The 24,017-nt window shown below is 41.6% G+C and overlaps 1 protein-coding gene across 2 annotated transcripts in view; it reads right to left on the minus strand.

Moving 5' to 3' along the window:
- bnc2 (basonuclin zinc finger protein 2) overlaps positions 1-24,017 on the minus strand; it is a 165,564-nt gene that overhangs the window by 89,604 nt on the left and 51,943 nt on the right. The window lies entirely within an intron of this gene.

Raw genomic sequence — 24,017 nt, forward strand, 5'->3', positions numbered from 1 at the left:
TAAGCAAAGGAGCTGAGTTGTTGCCTTCCATGTGAAAAAAGAGCCACTTCTGTTTGGTGTTTTCAAGTTTCTTTGTTTCAGGAAAGAAAAATCAGGTTTGTATTCTGCAAAAAAAACTGTTTTGTTTTTTTTATCACAGCTGATCATCATTTTTTGGTGTTCTTTTCATTAGATAATTATAAATATATATTTCTCTCTCTATATATATTTTTTTTAAAACAAGCAAAGATGCCAGCCTTGATACATCTTTTAAAACTCTCGTGCCTTTGTTTGATTTTCACCGACTCTAATGAAAGACTAATGGAACGCAGGCAATCTGCCACCAGCATGCACACGAACACACATGCTCACAGGCACCTCCTCTCTCTCCCCTCTCCTCCTCCTCCTCCTCCTCCTCCTCCTCCGCGGAGGCTCTCAGATTTTAATTAAGAAAAAAATGAGGAAGAGGTTCCATTTTAGCCAAATTGGTCCCCACAGCAGCAAAGGTAAGGGGAATAAAATGAGGGATGGAGGAGTAAAGGGAGGCAGACACAGAGAAAAAGACACACAGGAGGATAAGACAAAAAAAAGAGGGAAAAGATCTATGCTTCCTTTGACACAGCATAGGACACATCTCAAACAATGAAGACACCCATCTCCCTCCCTCCTTCCTTCTCCTTTCCTTTCCCCTTTTTTTAAAAACTTTAAATCTCCCATCTTGTCTTCTCCACCCCGTCTTTTCGCCCCACTATCATTAGAGAAATGACAGACCAGGTGCCTCAGTCCGCAGCGAGAGGGAGATGTCACAGTGATCTTTTTCATTGCCGAGGAACAAAAGAGAAAGGGACACGGACAGAACTTCTCTCCTCAGCTACATTAAATGGCTTGTGATATATAAAGTCACTTCAAATTTTGTGGTAAATTGCGGCAGACAGCTTCTTGGTTGTCTGTTAAAAGCCTTTTGTACTATGTACTAATGGTGGTACACCGTTAACCTTTGCTGAGATTATCACACCGGTCATTACTGTTATGTACAGGTGATTTCTGCCAGCAGAGAGAAAAGTGTGCAGTGTGTGTCTCGCCACTTTGAAAATGTGCAATTGTGTCTTTTGTCTCAAGCTCAATTTACATCTTCGCTCCTTTCTTGCTGCCTGCCTACATCTTCATCCTCTGCTTTTTTGTCTCTTGTAATTTCCCCCCCCCCTCCACCTCTAAATACCTTCCGCTGCTCCCTTCCTTTTCAATTCTTTTCTTCATTCATCTTTTTGCATGCTGGCCCGTGCCTTGTCAGTAGCCACGAGAAGCATTGTTGTAAAAGGCATAATGTGTCACCTCTTGTCCATGTACCACCAGCTCTGCTCTTAACAACTTATTGAAAAGGTAATGCACGAGGCTTAGGCTAATTATATTAAGTGACAATTTAGCCGCCAAGGTTCCTTTTTGCTTTCCAGTTTTTTTCTCTTCCTCTCTCCTTCTGCTCCCTCCACCCCTCCACCCCATTCTCCTGTAAATGTGCTAGTCTGTGGGTTTTTCGAGTGGCACTCAGTGTTTCAAGTCAAGCTGGTGGCTCAGCTTCTGACCTGGCTGGTTAATGGCTGTTATTTGTGAGAGGGAGGAGTGGACTCTGCAGATATTGCTCACTCTTCCTCCACATTTCTTTCCCCTCTTTTTACCCCCCTACCCCGTCCACCTTGCTTCTGCCGATAGTAAATGGTCATGATGACAGCGGAAACAAAGAAAAAAAACACAGAGAGAGAGAGAGAGAGAGAGAGAGACAGAAGTAAAAATACAGAGATGAAGAAATTTTGAAGGGGGGGGGCTGGAAAGAGGAAGCAAGAGGAAATAGAAAGATGAAAAATCTGTGAAAGCAGGAAAAGGGTGGGAAAAAAGGGGATACTGGAGATCCTCAGGCTCCTTTATTAAAACTATTATTGTGCAGGACTTGAGAATTCCCCCCGGGGCAGGGGTCCATGTCGAAGCCCATATAATTAACTAGAGGCTCAGCTACGGATCAATTACCAGACAAGCAAGTGATAGCTGAATCAATGGAAGATCATCAGGCTCGTTATCAGTGTTGCAACTCATTAGAGGAAAAGTGAGGTAGAGAAAGAGGCAGAGTAAAAAAGAGGGGGTGGGGGGTAGGGGGGGCAAGAAGGGAGAAGGGGGTGCCTGGGTGAGGCAGGAGGAGAGGGCAGAATTGGTGGCAGTGTGTTATCCCAGAAGCTGATGGGTGTGTGTGTGTGTGTGTGTGTGTGTGCTGTACTAGTGTGTGATGGGCTGCTTTTCCTCATTAGCTGCCACCGACTGGTGACAGGTGGGAGTCCTGTACCATGAGCGAAGCCTGCTCTGTAGCAACAGTCACTGAGGCTTGCACGGATCAATACTGGCGTGCACATGAGGCTAAAGCTCTGCCACAGCATTCTTACTCCCCAGGTACTCACAACCTCAGTCTCGGGTACAATTTTGCAATTTGAGCAGTCAGAAGGGAGGTGTCAACAATGAAGAGTCGCAGAACAAAGGAGCAACAACTATAACCAGAAATTCAAAGCAACGCCAGAGTTAATAACCTCTTTTAACAGCAAAGTGACATCTACGTATGAAGACGTTAGTTTGAACTCTTGTAGGGTTGTGCTCAAAAGTGATTTTAAAAAAAAATGCAATCAATTTTTTTAAAGTAGGGCAAAAATGAAAAAAGTACTATTAATATGCGTTGTTTCTATTTTGCATTCACCTAAGTAGAGTTGAAGTATAATGAAATGCGCTATATAAATAAACCTCCATTGCCATCTGAACTTTTAGGATTCAGTCATTTGTGGTGATGTCACATTTGCACACTGCTTTGCATGCGTTGCTTGATTTATGTTTTAATTCTGATTTTCCTCTTTCATTTGATGTTTAGAAATTGGTGCCTTTAGAGATAAATGACTGAATCCTCAAAGTTCAGATGGCAATCGGGAAACAATATAAATCTGTGACCTAAACATCTGCCAGTAACTACCGGGGATTGTGCTGATATCGTTTCAAACAACACAAACGTGTTTTCTCATGATTTGTGTTACTTTTTTCTATATTTATCAATATTATATTACATCACCTCATTAATTCTTTTACTGTTCACTTATTTTTGGCTTGTATTCTATTATTTCCGTTCTGATTATATTTCAGTCTTTATTAAAGAAAAACATATAGAGCACGCCGGGTAAAAGAGTCCAATAAGAGTGCAGAAAGTGAGATTTAAAACATTCTTGGACTCTTTGTACTTTAACTATGGCACCATCCATCACTAAGTCCACACTATTATGCCCATCAAACCTCTTAGCACTGCCTGTTTGTTTCCCAAGCACTGACATCTAATGGGTCAAATAGCCCAGAAATTGGGTGCGACAGCACTGAGTTGTTAGACCAGTCTCAAGAGAACCAATTCCCCTTACTATGCTCTTGAGAGGCAAAGTACCCAGCTTTTTATTTTCTGTGCAAAGTGAGAAAACCTGTTGAAGCAAACAACAAAGAGTACAAAACAAATACAGGGAGTCATCAAAGAGTCATAATTACGATGCTTTGCTGCTGTATTATTTTTCTGTTTTGTGTTGCTTTTTTTTTTTCTTTTCACGACAGAAAATCACAACAACAAAGACCAGCTCGCACAAAAACTAGGCCAGAAAGGGAGAGGACAACAAGTGGAAGGTGGAACGACATAATTTGTGCAGCGGCGGCGATCATGTGCCACAGAAACAAATGATCTCCACCAGCAGAAGGAGCTTGATGAGCACCCTCTCTTTGCCGAGCAGGATGCTGGCTGGTGAAACACTGATTCTTTTCAGGTTGTCACATGAAAGTCACATCTAGAGTTCATCCTATCAGCTGTTCAGTCATTCCCAACTTTTTTTCTCTGCTCGTATAAAGCTTTCCTATCATCTTACATTCTTGTTCGAATAATTAAAGGTAAACAAAGCTAAACAATAACATTCACGGCGAAAGAGTCGTGGAAAGTGACCAAAAAAAGGGTCAGAAAACCAAAACGTGAGTGCAGCTTTTCAGCAGTACACTAAAGACGTAAGCAGGAGCACATGGCTAAAGGCTGGTACTGTCAGTGACCTGATTTATGATCACAGTGTGTGCGCATGTGACAACGAGCGGCGTGTCGATTAGATGGCGCAGGGATAGAACTGTCACTGTTCTGCTACCACTACAGGGCCACAAGACATCATATGACACCAACAGGAACAGCCCTCCACTTGTGATAGCGTTAGAGACAGACGGAGAGAAAGACGGAGAGAAAGGCAGACGAGGGCACCAAAAGGTCTAAGAGAGAATAAAGAGAGCCACATGATTGCCCGTGTCACTGATCACTGCAATCTGGGCTCCACTTATAAGTGCACCTTTGTGAACGAAACAGTATAACAACATGAGTCTAACGAGTGTTCTGAGTTATTTACAATTTTCAGCTGTATCTGTGATAATATAGAAAGGCAGAAGGTTAATTGCTAAGAGCATCATTTGCTAATGCCTGTTTAGCAATTTGTGATCTAATGACATGTTATGCATAACAGCGCTCCACATCCCAGTTCAGTTTTCCTTCAAAGGGAAGGCTCCACTATCCAGGTCGGGAGACAAAACTACAATTTTATCAGCATCAGCATGGACGCTCACACACACACACACACACACACACACACACACACACACACACACACACACACACACACACACACATATACATATACAGTGCTCATTCACATGTTCACCTCGATCCCAGCAGGCACCAGACCACGAGGATATCAGATCATCCATCCTTCCTTCTCACCAAATTTCTGAACAACTTTCACATGACGACACATAAACACACACACACATGCAGAAATTCACTTAAGCTCTCTATATCTGAAAACCTCAATTCAAACATGCGTAGTGTTTATATTCTTTATATTAGTGGGTCTGCAACTAGTCACTGCTTTTATCATCAGTTAATCTGACTGGTGCTTTCCTGATTCGTGATATGATACAGTTTTCGTGGTGCAACAAATAGACAAAAGTGGAGCACTGCAGCGTGCATGCGGTTGATTTAATAATTTGGCAGCGATTAACAATTCAAAATATTGAGAAAATAAGAAAAAAACAATAAAAAAATTAAATATTACTTAGAGCCAACAGTCTGAAAGCCCAGTGATATTTACTGAGATACTCAAGAAACTAGCTAACTAGCTAATCACAGTAAACAGACTGATGGATTTCCAGCATCTTCTTTTTCAAAACCTCTTTAAACTCTGTGTAAAGATGCATTTCAAAACAAATCATACAAGCTAGAAATTAAGTGTTTTAAGATGCTGTAAAAACTGAAACATTTCAGCAATTTTCTCTAGCTCAGTATCAATTAGTTCTGCAGCTTGCAGTTTGCTAGCTAGCAAATAACTCACACGATGACATAAAAAAAACAAGGAGATGGGATTATCTCCAGCATCAGCTACATTCACCAGCTGCTAATGGAAAAGGCTATATAACAGCTTTAGTGGGAGAAAAAAAATGACTTAACTCTTTAAGTTGTATAATGATTCACAGATGTCATTGTTATGGATTGTAAGATTTATAACAACTAATTAGTCACTAAAGTGGCCCTACCAATGGTTTCTGGTGCTGGTGCCAACTTATCTGACAAATACCATGGCTTGTTGGAATGTTTCTATAAGGAACAAGATTTAAACTTAAATTCAACAAAATTTAGCATGACTCCAAATGCACAAATCTCTGCTTTGTCCAGTGTGATTAAGGTGGCAGGAATTAAGAGGTTGCGTTGTTCTGCGACTCGGGAAGGGAGTAAAAATATCAAAGCTGCAGCAGAAAATACTCCACACTCACACTTGGATAATTCTCTTCTAATCATCAGTAGCTCTTCTCCTCCTCCACCCTCATTTACTTCTCTTATGTTTCCCTCCTTTACAACTCTCTCCTCACCTCATCAGACAGGCCTCTGCCTCACCCCTCCGCCGCCTCCATCCCTTCATTCCTGTCCTCTCTCACTGACCCGTGCTCCCCCCCAGTCACAGGGCGTTGTGTCTCTACCTGCCAGGCTCCCTGACAGCCCCACGTCCCCCCTCACCCCTGAGAGGAGACCGCCTGCCCATCCGGAACGCTGCCGTGGCAACTCTGCCCCCCGCCACCCCCACCTCACCGTCCAACCCAATATCCACCGAACCCAGTGGTGAGAGTTTGACAAAGTCCTTCTCGACAGTGTCTTCCTTCTCTGAACCTCCTCCACACTTTTCCCCACCTCTCATTATTCTGTTTTTACCCTTCCTCTCAGTCTTATAACCCTCAGATTTTCTCCCTTCCTGACCTCACTAATGTGTCTTTACCTGTTTTAACTTTCTGCTCCCTTTTACACTCACTGATTAGAAAAAAAGGGAGAGAAGCTAAAGGCTAAAAAGATTTGAGTACGGTAGTTGTTACACTGCGACCCTTTAAAAGCGTTTGTTGTGGACAATAGTAAATATTGACACCCAACAAGTATAATTAAATCTCCACTGAGACCTAATTTTGCTTCCATTTTTCATAATTTTGCATTACAATAAAAGACTGCACAATAAGGTCATTTAAAAGTGGTTCCATCAGACTAATTACTGGCCAGTTCTTTCTTGCTATATATGCACTGACCACAGGCTGAATGTTAACCAACAAAATATAACTTCTGCGAACTATAGGTCAGGCAAGCCACCAAAATATTGTAGACAACTGTCCATGCAATGAAAGAAAAAAAATGGAGGCTTGTTTTGAACATACAAGATGTGATTTTAAAAAAAGTTCCACAGCATATATTTAAATTTGGCCCCTTCAACATTGTCTCCTTTGGCACTTTTGGACCTACCAAAGTGTTGGAAACAGCACTCCTATCTGTATTTCATTAATTACATTTAAAGCCCTACATGGCCAGGCTCCTGCCTATAAAGGTCTTTCACATGATGTCATGGTCACTTGTGAATTTTCTCCCATATTGGATGTGAAATAACCACAAGCTGCTAGAGAAATATGTGTATTTTCCAACTGGTTGGTGAGCGGCTGCTGGAAGTTTCTTATTGCCAGCAGGTAAAAACAGTTGTAAAGAACGTCCTGTACAAAAAACTCTTTCTGCTTGCTTTGATTGCCACAGTCACCTGTGGTTTATTTTTATGTTGGATAGTGATGGTCTTACAACTGAATAATACACCGGTTTGAAATAGATAATTTAAAAATTAATTATTATATTATATATAAAAGCTGTGGTTATTTATTAGTATCTCCTGCCTGGGTATGACTGTGTCTGCAAATGTGTTTTGAGGAAAGTCATCAGTTCACAGCTGTGCATCTGCTCCGTGGTGAAGTAATGGGAATCACGCATTATACCAGTTAACCTTTGTGAGTAAAAGGGAAGTCCACGGCTGCTTTTGATGTGAAAAAGAAAAAGAAAAAAATCGATGACCTCACAAAAGCTGAGACGTGGTCCAACAAGCCTGTGTACCATCTGAAAACTCCCCAGAAAACAAATGCAAATCCAGAAAGGAGGTGGGAACAAAAAACATGTGGGTTGCATTAGCCAGGGGAGTCTTTATTTATGGCACACACATGACAAGGAACATAACCGCTAACACCACGACAAACACACAAACACTTGTGACGCTCCTCGCCAAAAAAAACACCCAAATAAATGTCACACAAATCATTGTGTGGTAGTAAAAACCATTCGGCAAACAAGCAGAAAAGTTTTAGGTTTATTTCAGAGAATTTCTGCTGAGGAAAAAGAAAAACGAAAAAAAGTTTGGGTTAAATTCTTCTTCTGTCTCTAACTCTGGTCTTTCTCATTCATCTTTTTTTAGCCACACGTCTAAAGAAGAGAAAAGTAGGAAGTGTAGTTTCAGAAGCAATATATTTTTTATTTTTCAAGTTCTGTAGGATGTGTGCTCCAACCAAACGATCAGCACATTAAAAAGTCATTTTAGTTTCTCTTCCTGTGAGCCCCGTGGAGAGGTTCTAAGTGTAATGCCCGTTGCTGCCCTCCCCTCCTCCAAACCCCTTGTAATTGAATACTATCCCACAGCCTGGGCAAAAATCAGCTTAGCGAATGCATAAAGAGGAAAAAAAATAATAAAAAAAATGATTATTATTCCACCATCAGGTTTCAATTACACAGAAGAGGAGGGTTAAGTGAACATGAAGTCATATTAAAGTATATAGAAGGCCACTGGCTTTGGGGTGCTTTGTTGAAAGCTCTCATGTATTAACACGCATTCTTGCACGTGGCCAAGTTACATTATTTGATTATTACAACCATAGCCACAGGTTTGGCATGCAAGCTTTGAATTCCTGCTCTCGCTTAGAACCACTTCCACCGAGAACAAGAACCTATTAGTCTGAAAACATTGATGAGAGAGAAAAAATATGTCATGTCTACATCTGGCATACACAGAGGCCAGAAACCTGACTGTGTGTGTTTGTGTGTGTGTGTGTGTGCAGCGTTATGCATGAGCATGTGTTCCATCTTGCATGTCTGTGTTTCATTGCTTTAAAACATTAGACACGCAGGACCAATTTAAGGTCAGAATGGGAGTGAGGCTGTATTCACACTTAAGTTGAGATTCGGAGCATCTGTTGTTCTTGTCTTCCATTTCTACAGAAATCAGCTTGTGCTACTTTTCTTTTTTATTCTTTCCTCCCATCATTTGGGTTCACAGCTCAGCTGTCTGGCCCTCTTTCTCATGCAGTCAGTCTTTCGCACTTTGTCCTCACACACCACCACACCAGATTCTGTCACCTGTCTCTGCTGGTTCAATCACTCCCAGAGAGGCAGAGGAATGGCCTCCACATTCCCAGAGGCAAGACATAAAGGGCTGTGAATGGATTGGTTGATGGCAAGGGGGACGAAACCAGCAGCTAAATTATTAAGTGACACTTCGCTTCGAGACACACAAACACACTCATAAGGCGGGAGGGTAAACGCATTAGAACGGTTAGCCCCCTGAATGCACCCGACAACTCGAGTACACGCTAACTCGCGTCAAAATCATCAAACCAGGCCTGGGGCTCTTAAAACGTCGTGGAGCCTGGGAGGCTTTCTGAGAGTGAGTGGCCCTGTCATCGCAGCCATCGCTGCCAATAAATAAGTAAATATGGGAGTGGAGCGGCTAAGCAGCATCGCCACAGAGTTGACAGCACCCATCCACTGCAAGTTTGCAGCAAATAGGTATTCGCACCTGTGTTTATGTGTGTCTCTGTGGGTCTGTGTACTCTTCCAACATCTGACAAGCTCCAGGGGGGGAAGGTAGGGCCACGGACTTGGTCATCTCCCCAGCTAGAATGTGCCAAAGCAGGACTTCATTCACTTAAGTTCCACCTGGCCTTGATTTCCTGTGAACAAGGCTTGAGCACACCGGGAGAGCACAGGTCTAATTTGGTACATAAGGCGGCAGGATGATGGGCCATTTGGCCACCATGGAACCAGACTCCCATGTTAGCAGGGAGCACAACACAACTCCTCAAGTCTTAGCTTGAAGAGCTGCAACAAAATTACACAAGCACTTGTATCACTGCTATTAAGTCATCTCCTCATGTGTCCTTTCATACATAAAATATGCAAGAAAAAAGACGTAAAATGACAAAAAATGGCACCAAGGGTCCATTTGCGCTGATTATAAAATCCCCAGACAAACACACAGAAACATAACAAAACCTTTAAATAATGTCAGCTAATTTTCTGCGTCCAACAAAGCCAGCCTTTTCTCATTTCTGCGTTTGTGTCAAAGAGACAAAGTGTCCTTTGGCATCAGTGCACATGATTATCTCTCAATCCCAACTCATAACATACGCACACTTGTAAAGAATCAATTGGTGGCACGTTTAAAAGCACCGGATCGCCCTAAGCCTGCACTTTTTGTGTCTAAACTTCACCGGTGAGGGGAAACTAAAGAAAATCAGCCAACTGACAAACTCTCGACCTCTTGTGTGGGAATATTTGATCAGCAGGGATGAGAACGCTTTGACCAAGCGTAATGGAGGTGAATATAATTTTATTCATGCTGCAAAAAGCAAAAATCACTGACAGATGTTTTCATTTAAAACCATCATCATAAAGGAATCCTAATAAAAAAACTATTATTTTTTCTGTGAGGAAAAAAAGAGCATTGCTCCTGGAAAGATGAACTGCCACTGGATATTTTAAAAATGATTTAAAATGACCCATGGATTCAAATCCTTATGCCTAGCACACTTAAACTCTTTGCATTATAACTCCAATATAAGTAGAAAATGTTATTAGTATTTCAAATTTCTATGATCTGTTAAACAGATTTTAGCCATACCCACAGAATAACGCCGCTTCAAGCCCATGTCACGCTTGTTTTCCCATCATTATGACCACTAGTGGACACTGAAGACAATCTGGTGTAGTTAGCCTAACAATAAATGCAATGGCATGGTGATACTTAAGCAACTGTAAACAGTGTTTGTGGGCTCGTAAATGTACTCACAGTTTGGATGTATCTGTATCGCTGTGTGTACACATATGTGTGCCCGTGTATGTGTTTATCTGTGGGTACGTTCATTGTAAAGCCTGCTAATTGCAGTTGAGACTCCTTTAATTAACACAAAGAGAGGTCTCTGGGGTATCTATGGGCACTGTGAGTGTGTCACGAGTTTATATCTAGCTAACCTGTGGGACACAACAGCCTAATCAGAGCCTTTTAAGTTCTGCCATGCTTACACTGGAGGATTAACTGAAGACACACTTTAGTCGTGGAAAATGAGACAACCGAGGATCGCGCTGGTCTGGCCGACAAAACAAGCAAAGGGGGGAAAAAATAAAATAAAAACCCACATGCGCCTGGAAACACGGAACACTTTGAACCGAGTACACAACGATGCTGACAATAAGAGGTGTGTATTTTAAGGTTGTAATGACTTTATTTAGCTTGAGTCTTGCTCAACTGTAAACAAAATGGTTGCCCGGCTGTTGTTGTTTGCAGATTAATGGTTTGTGTATGGCAAAGGGGCGCCACAGGAGACATGACACAGGATATGCCTCAATCTTTCTCTCTTCCCTTTGTCCACCCACCTCCATTTTCATTTGCTCGCTCGCTTCTCTTTCCTTTTTAAAAATAACTTGCGCTCTTTTTTATTATTCCTGCCAATTTGGACAGGAGCCGTGGTCAAAGACAGATTACACTAAGTCGCGTATCAAACCTAATCAATCTTCAGCCCCTGGAAGGCATCACTCTCCCAATGAATAATTACAGCAATCCAGTTATGAGCTGCCAGTGCCAAAATGTTGCCACCACCATCTTTTAGGATGCTGGAACCCCTGGCTGATTAACCAATGAACTTTGAGGGCGCACGTTCATGAGTGTGTGTCTGTGTGTGTGGTCCCTGTAAAGACAAAGTCAGAGGCAACAAAAGATGAATGCCTCAGTCATCACAAGCACTACTGTTTTTTCGTTCTTTTTCCTTTGAGAGTTAATAAAGTCATTTGAACTACATTAAATCCGAGTGGCACCTGGGGTATGCGGAAGTGGGAGAGCTGATATGTGGGAAAGAATGAGAGTGATCATGTGTGTGTCGATCCAGGATTTAGGTTGGCAAGGTTGCTCTAGTCAAACTAAGGCCAAACTCAATTTGGCTTCCATACATCCTTAGTATAGCTTGCAGTAGAGGAAATGTGCTACACCACCCTCTGCTGCTCTCACACACACAGAGACACACACACACACACATGCAACGAGATGAAGATGATTAAAAGGAGAGAAAGGTGATGTTTTGTGAGGAGGGGAAAAAGAGATAAAAGAAGGCAGAGAACGAGAACTGTTTGTGTGCATGTGTGTGTGCGTGTGTGTGTGTGTGCACGCATGAGGGGTGGGGGGGGTGGGGGTGATGAATGAACGAATCATTGTGTTGGTGGGTGCGCTGCAATCAGCGGGGAGAAGACGCTCCAGTCACACACTGTCAGTTATCCAGCCACTGATATGTGATGTATAAAAGGACGTGTGCACCATACAACATGACGATCTTTCATCAAGAGGCAAGTTGAGTAGAAAATATTGAGAGATAATTGACAAGAAACTGCTTTTCTTCCTCGTGAGAGAGGGGAGCCACTGCGTTGTACATGAGAGGAAGTCAGCGGAGACAGTAGGGAGGGAGAAAAAAAGGGGGGAGAAGAGTGAGCGTGTAACTGCAGAGCAGCTGTATTGAGCGGAGGAGGGTGTCATTTAGAAAGTGGCTGGCTCAGCAATGGCCATTAGTAGCACTGTGACACAGTGGAGTGTCAAGCAAACAGACAGGAGGAAGAACCTGCACTGATGTGGGCAGACAGGCAGATTGAGGAGAACGGATAACCAACGGTTATGTTATAATGATGTTTATCAGTAAATCTTTACTTACTTAATCTAAAGACGATTATTAAAGTGGGAAAATATAACACAATAATAATTTATTTGAAAATGTTGCCGTTTTTTTGTAACTTCATTGTTTTTGTCTTTTTGGGGGGGGGGACTTTTAAATTTCAAAAATCTAATTTTGCTTTTATAAAGGTTTATTCAACATGCTCAATTCATTTTATTAGAATCACTTTATTTTTTTATTTATTTTTTGTTTTTATGTATCATATATGAAAAAACACCATCAACAGCCAGAAAAACTTTTTTGCTATAATTTCAGGCTTAAACTGTCTTAATTACCAGAGTATATGAACCAATATGACTATAAAATAAATCTTCAGAACACGGACATGAATAACACTAAAATGTTTGGTACTTGGTACTTGTAGGTGATGCTGGGCACTTGTGGTTTAGTGTATTTGTAAAGAACTAAATTTGATGAAGCAACAAGTCATAAAACACCATAAATTGCATTTACAGGTAACAATTTTAAGACTTAGATGATTACTTACAATAATATTGTTTTATTTAAAATTTACTCTGCGAATTAGCAATTTACTTATTATTACACTTATTTGCATAAATATTTCATATACAAATGTCCATTGTGAACATTTTCTCTCCAGCATGAAATATGACATGTTATTGACTCAGAATAGCCTGGTACACATAAGTCAAAAACTTAGGGTTGCATGGAGTGTTTTTAATAAAAGTGCCTCAGAGCCAGAGACATCATCTTTGTTATTTCATTTTTTTTCTTCCTCCTCAAAATCTGGCACCTCCACCAATGCAAATCCACTGACAGTTCAGTTGTCCTTTACCACATATGCAGCACTACTCCACAAGATCTTTGTATAATCACTGGAGTTCCTTTTTTAAATGAGACGGTGTTATAGATCTCTCCAAACAGTATCAGCACTATAAACGCATTATTGAAAAACTGTAAGGAGGATACTGATATTTACATGATTTTAGGTAATCTGATATTTTGAGCCAGGGAAGCCTCTTATAACACTGAAGTGAAACACTAGATACTTAATACAGGAATAATACAGCCATTCTGCAAACCACAAACTACCCAGCGCCACGCCGCAAATAACTATGATTTTGAGCAAGAAGGAGTGGAAGAGTGTAAAGAAACAAAGAGAGAGAGGGCTGGGGGGAGACATAACTAAAAATTACTTAGCCCATGAAATTCCTTAGACAGCAGAACTAGCAGTGAAGGCTAAACACTCCAGAGTCTGGGTGTTGGCAGACACAAAACACCGCCACAGGATGTGAGAGAGCTATTGCAACCAATCAAAACTCTTAGTTCAACTTCAAGGACCAAACATATGATATCAAAGTAAAGGAGAAAATGCCAGTGATCTGATAAGATTAGACGTGCTTTCTGAGCTTCCCGTGATTATTAATTGCATCTACAATGGCATCGCTGATTTGTGACTCCCAACCTCTTTTCTCCTTTGTTTTAATTTTCATCGAAACAATGCAGTTTAATAACTTGCGGTTGAAAAACTACAATCGAGCCTTATTTATTTGCCTGGAAGACAATCTGAGCTTCCACTTCACTTTCCCACCAGTCCGTCCAGCTGCCCACTGCCAGAAAGCATTTTGCTGGGGACAGTGTGGTCCTATTGGAGCGACAGGAATTCACAAACAGAGGGGGCAAACCAAGGTTACTGAAACGAAGGGCCCAGGCACGCTCCCAAACGAGGCAGGCGGCGGTGCAGCCAGCGCAATCTGGGGTCCTTCTGCTGACTAGCCACACTAGGACTCATGGGAAGGGAATGTAAGGCTCCTTTGCAGGCCAAGTTTGAAGGAGTGTGGAGTGAGAGACTAACTGTTTGAAGAGGACGGAGTTAGCATATGAGAATGCTGCATGTGTGTGTATGTGTGTGTGAGTGTATAAAAACCTTGACAAGTAAACTCTGGCTGCCATCACTCGTCACTTCTTTGTGTTGGAAAAGACCGCCTTGCCACACCCGTGCTATTCTCGTGCAGGCCAAGTCTTCTCCCATTCCAATGAAGAGACATTAAGGGAAGAGTAATCACTTTGGACGTGAGCTGCCAATTTAGTCTGAACTTATTTATCTCATTTAGAGTCAGTTTGGAGGGATATACACATGGCAAATTCCGACTTCACAGTTCCCACAGACGTAGGAATTGAAACTGCTGGCAGGCCTGACGATATTCCTTCATTGAGCTTTGCATTACTGTAACAAGAGAGGGAGCGACAACGATTTGCCAAACCCTGACAACTGCAATCCTGTCACTGCCTGCTGCCAGTTTATCTGTGGGTTGTTTTTTTTCAGTGGATGCTTCACCACTAATTCGATTTCTTCTGGTTTTCAAGCATTAAATTCTGAATTAGGATCTTCTGAAAAACCAGATTATCTATGCAAAAAGTCACATGTCCACACGCTCTCACACTCAAACAGGTAGACGACAGCGGCCCACTAGACGCAGAGACCTCCCAAAAAACTTACATCCTACATGGCTCTGGCTGTGCATACTAACTAGTAACTGGCTTTACATTGAGCATGCACGCATGTAAGTGCACACATGCACGGTTTACTCTAATTAGTGCTGGTATTTTCAGGGCTTGTTTGCACAAATTGGTAATGTGTGATTTGAATTAAAATATGGTTGCAGGGAGAGCGGTGGGGAGGAATTGTTCCCAATAAAAATACATAAATAAATAAATAAACAAATAAATAAAAGAAATAGAAAGGGGTTTCACCTTGCCCTTTTGTTGGGACTCATACGAAAGTAATTTAATCCAGTGAGGGAAAAGAGGAAAGAGAAAGAGGTACAGAAAGAGAGAGGTAGCAAAAAAAGACAGGGAAGGAGAGACAGAAAGAAAAAAGGGGGAGGGAGATACATTCCGTTTGGGCCATAGTGAGAGGCACTGTGGGTGTCTGAGGGCCCTCACTGCCAGTAATTGCTTCCATATAGGACTCTTCCATGGTCACACACACACACACATATACACACATCTACATGCACACGCGCAGTTAACATTGTAAAAGCAGATGTGGGACATCTACCAGTATGAAAAAAGAAAAAACATCATTTACAACAGATAAATGCATGTACTAAAAGTGTCAATTTATTTAACCATTGAACTCAGTTTTCATGGAGCTCGTCATTAAGCATAATACGGTGGATAGCAGCTCTCGATTAAGAGGATGAGGCACTTTAGCAAGGTACTTGCTTGTCCCCGAAACAAGGAGCATTTTAGCAGAGTATTCTGTTAATCCAGCTCAAAGCCGGACAAAGGACGGGCGACCGTGCTTGAGTTGTACTATAAGTAGGTTTAAGCCACAGAGGTAAAAAGGAAATAGGGTGGAACAGTGGTGTGGCGGTCAGCATAGTTGACTCATACCAAAGAGGGTCCTGGGTTTGAATCCACCAGTTGGCTGGGCCTTGCTGTCTGGGTACTCTGGCAGACAAAGATATACACATTATACTGGGGACTGTAAACTGGCCATGTGATTCAGCTCATAACCTATATAGATAAACCTAGTTTCACAAAACTATGCAGAGAGAGGTGTTATGGGAAACTGCAGGTCACAACGAACTGGCAAAGCACACAAACACCAAATTTAGTTTGAAAGGAGCATGCAACTGATAAATAACTGATGATCTTTCTCAAACTGACATTATTTCCAGTTTTCCAGGTCTCACCTGTGAATGAATATCCTCTGCTAGCACAGCTCCCCCGACACATTTAGGGACCTTAGGCAAGATCAGGCTTTCATGCTGCACAAAATGACCTACACCTGTGATCACAGAAAGACTGCTACAAACAGCAGTAAGCAACACCACTGTTAATGTTTTCACAAGTTTCTGTGTGTGTGTGTGTGTGTCTGAGGCTAAAATTTGGAGAAGAAAAAGCTCAAAGTTTGGGAAGAGAAAGCCTGTTTAACAAATATGATTTGAGATTTGTTTAGGTAGCCTGCAGTGTAGGCTTGTGATCAAGCGTTGGTTACATGGATCACTCATTAGGGCAGGAAGTGTTTATTCCATTATGTTGTCAAGAGTTCAGCTAATTATATTGTAACTAAAAGACTTTTAAGTTTCCGTTGATAATGTTGTTACTGTAACCACGGTTCAAACGTCTTTTCCAGCACCCTGCTGGCGTCCATGTGTGATGTTAATATGAAACATTCCATAGTCAGTTATTAATATGAGAGCAACACCATTAGGCAAATCGTTAGCATTAATGAAATGTGGACTTAGTAATGAGTGACTTCCAAACTGTTTAGATGACTTATTTTAAACAGGCCTGTGCATTTCAAGGTACTTAAAGTGCTTTGTAAGAAATTGTAAGTAATTTATGTCCATAAATATTAAAGAAATTTTCTGGGATTTTATTTAAATTCACTTTTCATTTCCATTCATCTGTTTTCTTCTGCTTATTCAGTTCGGAATGGTGAGGTGAGAGGGGAATGGGTGTGGATGGGTCACCCATCTAACCAGGGCCAACATATAGAGACAGACAAGCGTTCACACTTGCATTCACACCTACAGCCAAATTAGAATCACTAGTTAACCCAACACATGTCTTCTGACAGTGGGAGGAAGCTGGAGTAGCCGGGGGTAACCCAGACATGAGGAGAGCATGCAAGCTTCAAAGAGGGGTGCGTCAGCCCTGAAGGTGGGTTTGACACCAGGATCTTCTTTCTGTGAGTTAACAATATTACCCACTACACAACCGTTAATTTTTATATTGTTTATTGAGATAAAATAACACAGTAGCTCAGTCCTACATTTTCTTCTCGTGTGTCCCCTTGTATCACATGAACGGCAAAGGTCCTGGTTTGATGTATGTCCGGGCCTTTCACCATGCACTGAGTATTATTTAAACTCTTTCTTAGTGGCAAATACACACTCCTGGACACACACACTCATGATTAATAGGAGCATGTCTGAAAGGGGAAACAATAGTCAACCTCTGCTCTGCTGCCAAAAGACAACATACAACATTAGGCATATAACTACATGTGGTTGTGGCTGCATTAGACTCCCATGCACTACATAACATAAATCAACTTTCATCATTTAAACACAAACAAAGAACAGCGCAAGCCAGGCAGGAAGGAAAACTGAGGGAAAAGGGGGTGGGGGTGGGGTAATAATTGATTTGTATGGTTTAGATGGAAGGAGCAGGTTAGAAGGGAGGGAAATATTTTGAATGTGAGTAGTTTAAAGAGGAAATCAGCTCTGCCATTTAAACAGGTTACAACCACTTTACCAGGTGTAAAAGTCCCTAGCCGCTCGGAGAATTTAACCGGCACAGAAAAGGAGTCAACTACATAAAAATGAATCTAAACTTTACTGGGTTCTGCTGGAGTTTAAATAGCAGATGGACCACGTCTGAGTGCATGAGTCTTTGAGGTTCAAAGCGTTAATGTGACTAAGACCACTTGAGAATGTTAACATGGCAAGTTGAACAGATGTGTTCAGCCACTAAACTGAATGGCAGACACAAAGTGTGCCCACACGCATACGCAGAAACACAAGTGCACGCACACACACGTTCGCCCATACATCCATTGGCCCCACCTGAGCAGTAACTTTCAATGATCATGAGCCTGTACGACCAAATTGGCTGAGCTCACAAATCAAAGGCACGTGGGGTTACTTGAAGATTTCCAGTCAAGTGGAATGTGTGTATGCAGTGCAGGTGTGTATGCAGTGTGTGTGTGTGTGTGTGCGCGCGCGCATGTGGGTGAGCGCGCGCATGTGTGTGCACGCGTGTGTGTAAATTGCAAAACCAGACAGAAGGACTTGACTGCCCTCTCCTGACTTGATCAGATCTTTTGGGATCCACGGATGTGACCAAATCGTTCATTATCCAAGTGTGAACATTAACCGCTGCACAAGATTTGATATTTGATCCAAAGTAACTTCACGTCTATCATCCCTCTGCCACAACACACGCTGCCGACTCCAGCATCATCGAAGAGGACCCACAGGGATCGCTGCTGCAGATTGCTGAGCGCTGTGTGGATATATTTGTGTGCCCCGTAAGTAGCGGCTGTTGCTGTATCAGTTCCCACTGTAGATAAGGGAGTGTACTGCGGTGGTATTTGTAATAATGCTGGGACCACTGAGGCAAGTAAAGCAAGGGAGGTGTCATTGCTGCACATCCGTATCACACACTTTTGCCCAGCAACTTCTCCACACACACACAGAAAAAGCAGTACCTACTGAGAAAAGTGGCTCCCATCCCCATTTTTAAAAAAATTTGTGTTATTTCATCAAGTACTTTTCTCTCTTAAACTTTTTTTAACCTTCACTACAGATGAGCCCCTTGTCTGACATAAACATTTGCTAAAAATGGTTCTTGTGATAAGAAAAGGTAAGTTTTTTGGTCATTATTGTCAAGCACTGTTGTACTTGGTGCATGAAAACTAACATAAAGAGTAAAGCATTAGAATGAAAGAGCAAATAAAGGAGTATATCCTACTCTATAAATAAAAACAATAAATAAACAGATAGGTAAGAATTCAAATGATAGCAGCTTTAACAACAGCATAGGTAGGCAGTGGAATAGATAGCTGTAAAAAAGGTCAATAAAAGATTTGCACTTTGAACTTAGGGTAGATAATTTTATAAATAATCTGAAAAAATGATACACATGGTCTTCCCGGATCTGGAAGAGGCATTCGATCGGGTCCCCCGCGAGCTGATTTGGCGATCACTATGAGCTCATGGTGCCCTGGAAGCTTATGTGAAATGGACTCAGCTGCTCTATCGTAATGTCACAAGCATGGTCCGATGTTCAGCGGGAACATCACCAGCCTTCCCGATTACCGTTGGCATCCACCAGGGCCTGGCCCTCTCGCCCCTGCTGTTCACCCTCTATATGGACACCACGACGGCTGATCTGCAATCACCACATCCATGGAGCCTCCTGTATGCAGATGATGTGTGCCTATCAGAAACAGAAAACTGCCCAACCCTGCAAACCCAAACACAAGCGTGGAAAGACCGGCTCTCCAAAAACGGCATGCGCCTGAACATCAAGAAGACTGAGTACCTTGAATGCGGCCCCCAGACCAACAGTACCATTACTATTGATCGCGAGCCGCTGACTAAAGCTGCCCAATTCAAGTACCTCGGGTCCCTTGTCACCTCGGACTGCGAAACTCTACCAGACGCCAGACTCCGTGTCAACACAGCATGGATGAAGTGGTGTCAGGTCAGTGGAGTGTTATGCAAAGAAGAAGTGGAGGAAGGCATGCAAAATAGTGGACCCTGCATCACAGGATATAAACCACTAGGAAGAAGAATGTGAAGAAATGGTGAAGATTATCAAAAATACTGTGAAACAATATAATAACTGACACTGAATCATAAAAGAGGATAAACTGAAGAGCAATAACGATAAGATTATTTAAACACTCTTATTTACATTAAATGATTAGATCAGATTTAGATTAACTATGAGCTAGGACCTTTCAAAATAAGGCCTAATTTAACAGCTTCAGGACTTTTCTAAATGTAATTTTCCCTAATTTTGTTCCTGCTCTTTATTTGAGACGTTATTGCTGTGTCTTCAGCTAATTACATTAGTTTATGTGATTTGGAAAGTCTGAAACACAACGATGCACTACTGTAGTTCCGGGAAGTCTGAGAAAACAACTCCACAGTTGTCATCAGGGTCACTTAGCATTAAGACTCGACTAAATATTTGTTGCACTGTGGGAATAGAGCAATACAGTATTTTCAAACCTTAATCCTACTAAAGAATAATATCACATGTCACCCTCACTGCTTTAATTTTGGACATTTTACCTTTTTAATCTGTTTCCTGGGAATCCCCCCCGCTTCACTGCAGAGGCACACTAAATCTCCGGAGTGCCTTATAAGATATGTCTCATTTTCCATTAGATATTTAGGCTATTTTCTATTGGGAAGATTAAGACATTAAAAAAATAGATGTGGCAGTTAATTGAAAATCTGCATCTTTTTTCTCAAGTTGTTCTTTCACTCATAGCGTGGCTGATCAAATGGAAAGGCACAGTCAGAAAAAGTTGGATTTCATCACAGAAAAACAGCTAAAGACAAAAGGCACTCACACCAAGCTTATGTCAATGTCTGACACCAATACTCCGGCTAAATACAACAGATCCCTTAGATCCTGACGAGTGCCCCTTCCTGCACACATCACCTACCGAGGCCTCTTTTCTTTCTTTTTTTGATTATGTGGAAAAAATTAACAGCTAAAGACTGCCTGTTGAGAGAGAATCTGGAGCCCACACTGACTTAATGGACACAAATCTTTCCTTTTCTCCACTAATAAAACATAGAGCAGGCATCAGATATCTGTTCCTTTCTTCTGATAGCTGTTATTTAGGTGCCCTAGTTGGCTGGACTTCAGTGCCTGGCAGTAACGAGCACCTCCAAGGAAATAACATGAAAATAATTCAGGTTCAGAACCCACACATATGTAAAACGCGATTTTATTTGAGCTGTTCAGTCAGAAAACACAATAAAGAAAGACTGCGTTAGAAACGTTTGAGTATACAGCCAAAAGATAAGCACTTGAACATTGCTATAAACACAAAAACATGCATAATGTTTCCATGAATGAGAGTAACGCAGAAGATGTGGCCCTGCAACAGTAAACTCCTGTGTCCTGTGCTTAACCCTAAACCGCTGGTGTTTCCGTGTGTAGTGTTAGAGAGGCTTGTGGTACAAACGGGGAGTGATCCAGCAGGAACATGGCCTGAAAGGACATCAGAACACACTTAATCTAAACAGCATTTCCTACCTTGGGCTGTTGCTGCACAAAGCAAGCCAAAACCACACGGTGTCTATACACAGTCAGGAGCTGTGTGTGTGTGTCAGTGTGTGTGAGGCTGTGAAGATGTTGGGGTCAATCTCAATCAAGGAGAGAATGGCAAGAAAACAAGCACATGCTTAGCTAAACAAATGGGGCTGCAAAGGGGCAGACGGGTTCGTGGAGGAGAGACAGAACCCAAACAAACTTTAAGATTTATATAGATGAAGTTTAGTGCGGCACGGTGAGGTAAAGGGGAGGCCTTTAATGTGTGCGACAAACTCACATATGCATGCAAATGAAAGACTGTTTTTTTTCCCCCCTCAGGACATAAGCTGCAGAGTCCTTGCTAGAGGCCGCCAACAAAGGCTAAACAGTGGGATTAGCTGAACACAACACTGACGCTTTGGCCTGTGTCTGCATAAGGGAAAGGGAAGGGGCTGTAAACTGTTTACAGGGGAATGCAGGGTTACCGCTTTGTGTGCGTGTCTCTACATGCGTGCGTGCTGAAGTGTGGATGTGTGTTTAGAATGCAATAATGTGGCTTCTGCGATGGGTCAAGTCCTCTCTGATTGAGACGTGATCAACAAAAACACAGTGCCATGTGTCCGTATGCACACATTCAAAGAGCACACGCTGTGTACAGATGGGGAGCAGGGCGCTGATTCCCAAGTGCGCAACAGTGCACGCAAAAGTACTTAAGCTCGAGTGAGTGTGAGTCCTGGTTTTACACCAATGCAGCTTTCTTTCTTTTTCCTTTCTTCCTAGTGACACTGACCTTTACTGTCTGCAATCCAATACTATACAAAGTATGGATCAACTGATAAAGATACATTTTTCAGGTCCCGTGTCAGTTTTTGTGTTAAAGTTATTCCTATTTCTTAAGCACGTGACTTTGGGGTTACATTAGGAAGGGTATCCAGGACAAAAATCTGCCAAATCAAATATGCAAAGCTATCTGCTATGACCTTTTATGAATAAGGGAGCAGCAAAATGTAGCTTCTTAAGGACATGATATTCAGATACTGTTAGTCTGCTATAGGTGTTTGTTAGAGCTGCCATCTTTTTTTGTCTTCCACTTCTGAACTTTCCTCAAACTTTTTAAGGATACAGTGCACACCATACTGGGGTGTGTCAATTTTTCAGCTAATAAGTCTTTGGAAATCTTGTTGGTACAAAAATAAACTTTTATGCCTGTCAAACTGTTATCTTTGGCATTTTTTTATATATTCAACTAAACAAATGGGATCAATTTATGTGTTTTGCGACAGGCCAGTAACAAAGTGTCTAAAGGTACAATTCAAAACTGGGTCTTATCTAATTTTCCTGTTATGTGTAGATACTAGAACACTTGTTCTCTTGAGTCAGATGCCTCTTTTATGCTTGAACAATTCATAGCTCAGTATTAAGTGGATTATGAAACATTTTTAATAAATTCTCAAAAAAGACTGGACTGAAAATGAGTAAAAAAGCAGTCAATGCCCAAGAAATTTTTTTGGATAAACCTTCAGTAAGCCTGGAGAAATATTGCTCAGAACCACCTTAAAAAAAATCACAGCAACATCTAGTTTCTTCGAAGTAAAATAAAAGGAAATAAGGGGCAGCTCAAGACTTCTGCACAATACCACATGTGGTGTGATGAATAACTCCTTTGCTCCGACCCTTATCCTAACCATAAACATTGTGCATGTCATGTAATGACAAAGAATGTCATGTGAAATGTGGAAAATTCATAGAAATAACACACATTATTTGCCAGAAGCAGCATACTAACTGTGAGTGAATCAGAGGGTCATTTGAAAAAAAGAAAAGAAAAAAAAAAACGCTGTAAAAACAATGTCATCACCCTTTAATTCAATATAAAGAAATGGTTAGCAAGCGGTTGCTTTTCTGTGCACCCTGCAGTTACAGAGACAACTTGTCATCCATTCAGAATCATGCTTCTGGTGACTGTTAATCCAATATTGGTGTTTCTTTCACTCTGTAACCGCTAAATGCTTTACTGTGTTTGCTAGCTAGTCGCTAACTGCCTTCTGTTTGGAGCTGATCAGGTTAAGTGCAGAACATGAGATTTTTACAGCCCTTTCACTGAAAACAGCTGCCTGCTGAAGCTTAAAACGACTTAAACAAAACTGTAAAGCTGTGGGCTGGCCAGAGTGCTAAAAAATGGGCCGGAACACTCATAAAGCTCTGTAACACTGAGAGAAGCTGCACATTCAGGTAATAATTCAGTCTGAGTTTACCTGTACTTGTGCTCCTTTTATACTGTTTTAACATTGTCATTTAGTACACTGCAACCAGTGTACTCAATAGACTGCCTTTTTAGTGATAATGCCACTGTGGGCGGATTTTATATCTTTCTTTTTTAAAAACATTGCTACATTTTTTTACAGTCTTAATGGCACAAAAATAGACAAACAAAAGCTGTCCAGATTTTTCAACAGAAAACAGCTGGTAGGCTCATTTAAGCATGCCTCACATATCACTAAATCTTTGATACTGCCTTGTGCCTCACAGCAAATGTAGCAGGCAAATCTACTTGCTGTTTAAGAAGAAAATCAGTTTGTTGGGCCGCTTTCGCTGCTTGATATGAAAGCATTTCCAGGTTTCGGAAAGAGAAAAAAACTGTTGAGAAGAACAAAAGAAAAAGTGGGGATTTTGACTTGGAGCTGCAAGCTAACAGTTTCTGTGTATTGTCAGTAAAATGACCCCTAGTGTGCCTTTGTGCCCCAAATAAGACAGGCAGATACATGCTAAAACAATTAGCCTCTCCTGCACATGCTGAGGAGCAGCTCGAACAGTAGGAAGCTAAACAAGAAGGGAGGGTTGAAGAATACGGCACAAATATATTCACT

Source organism: Pundamilia nyererei, unplaced genomic scaffold (genome assembly GCF_000239375.1).
Source record: "Pundamilia nyererei isolate P.nyererei 1_Seehausen unplaced genomic scaffold, PunNye1.0 scaffold00022, whole genome shotgun sequence".
In the NCBI taxonomy this organism is placed as follows: domain Eukaryota; kingdom Metazoa; phylum Chordata; class Actinopteri; order Cichliformes; family Cichlidae; genus Pundamilia; species Pundamilia nyererei.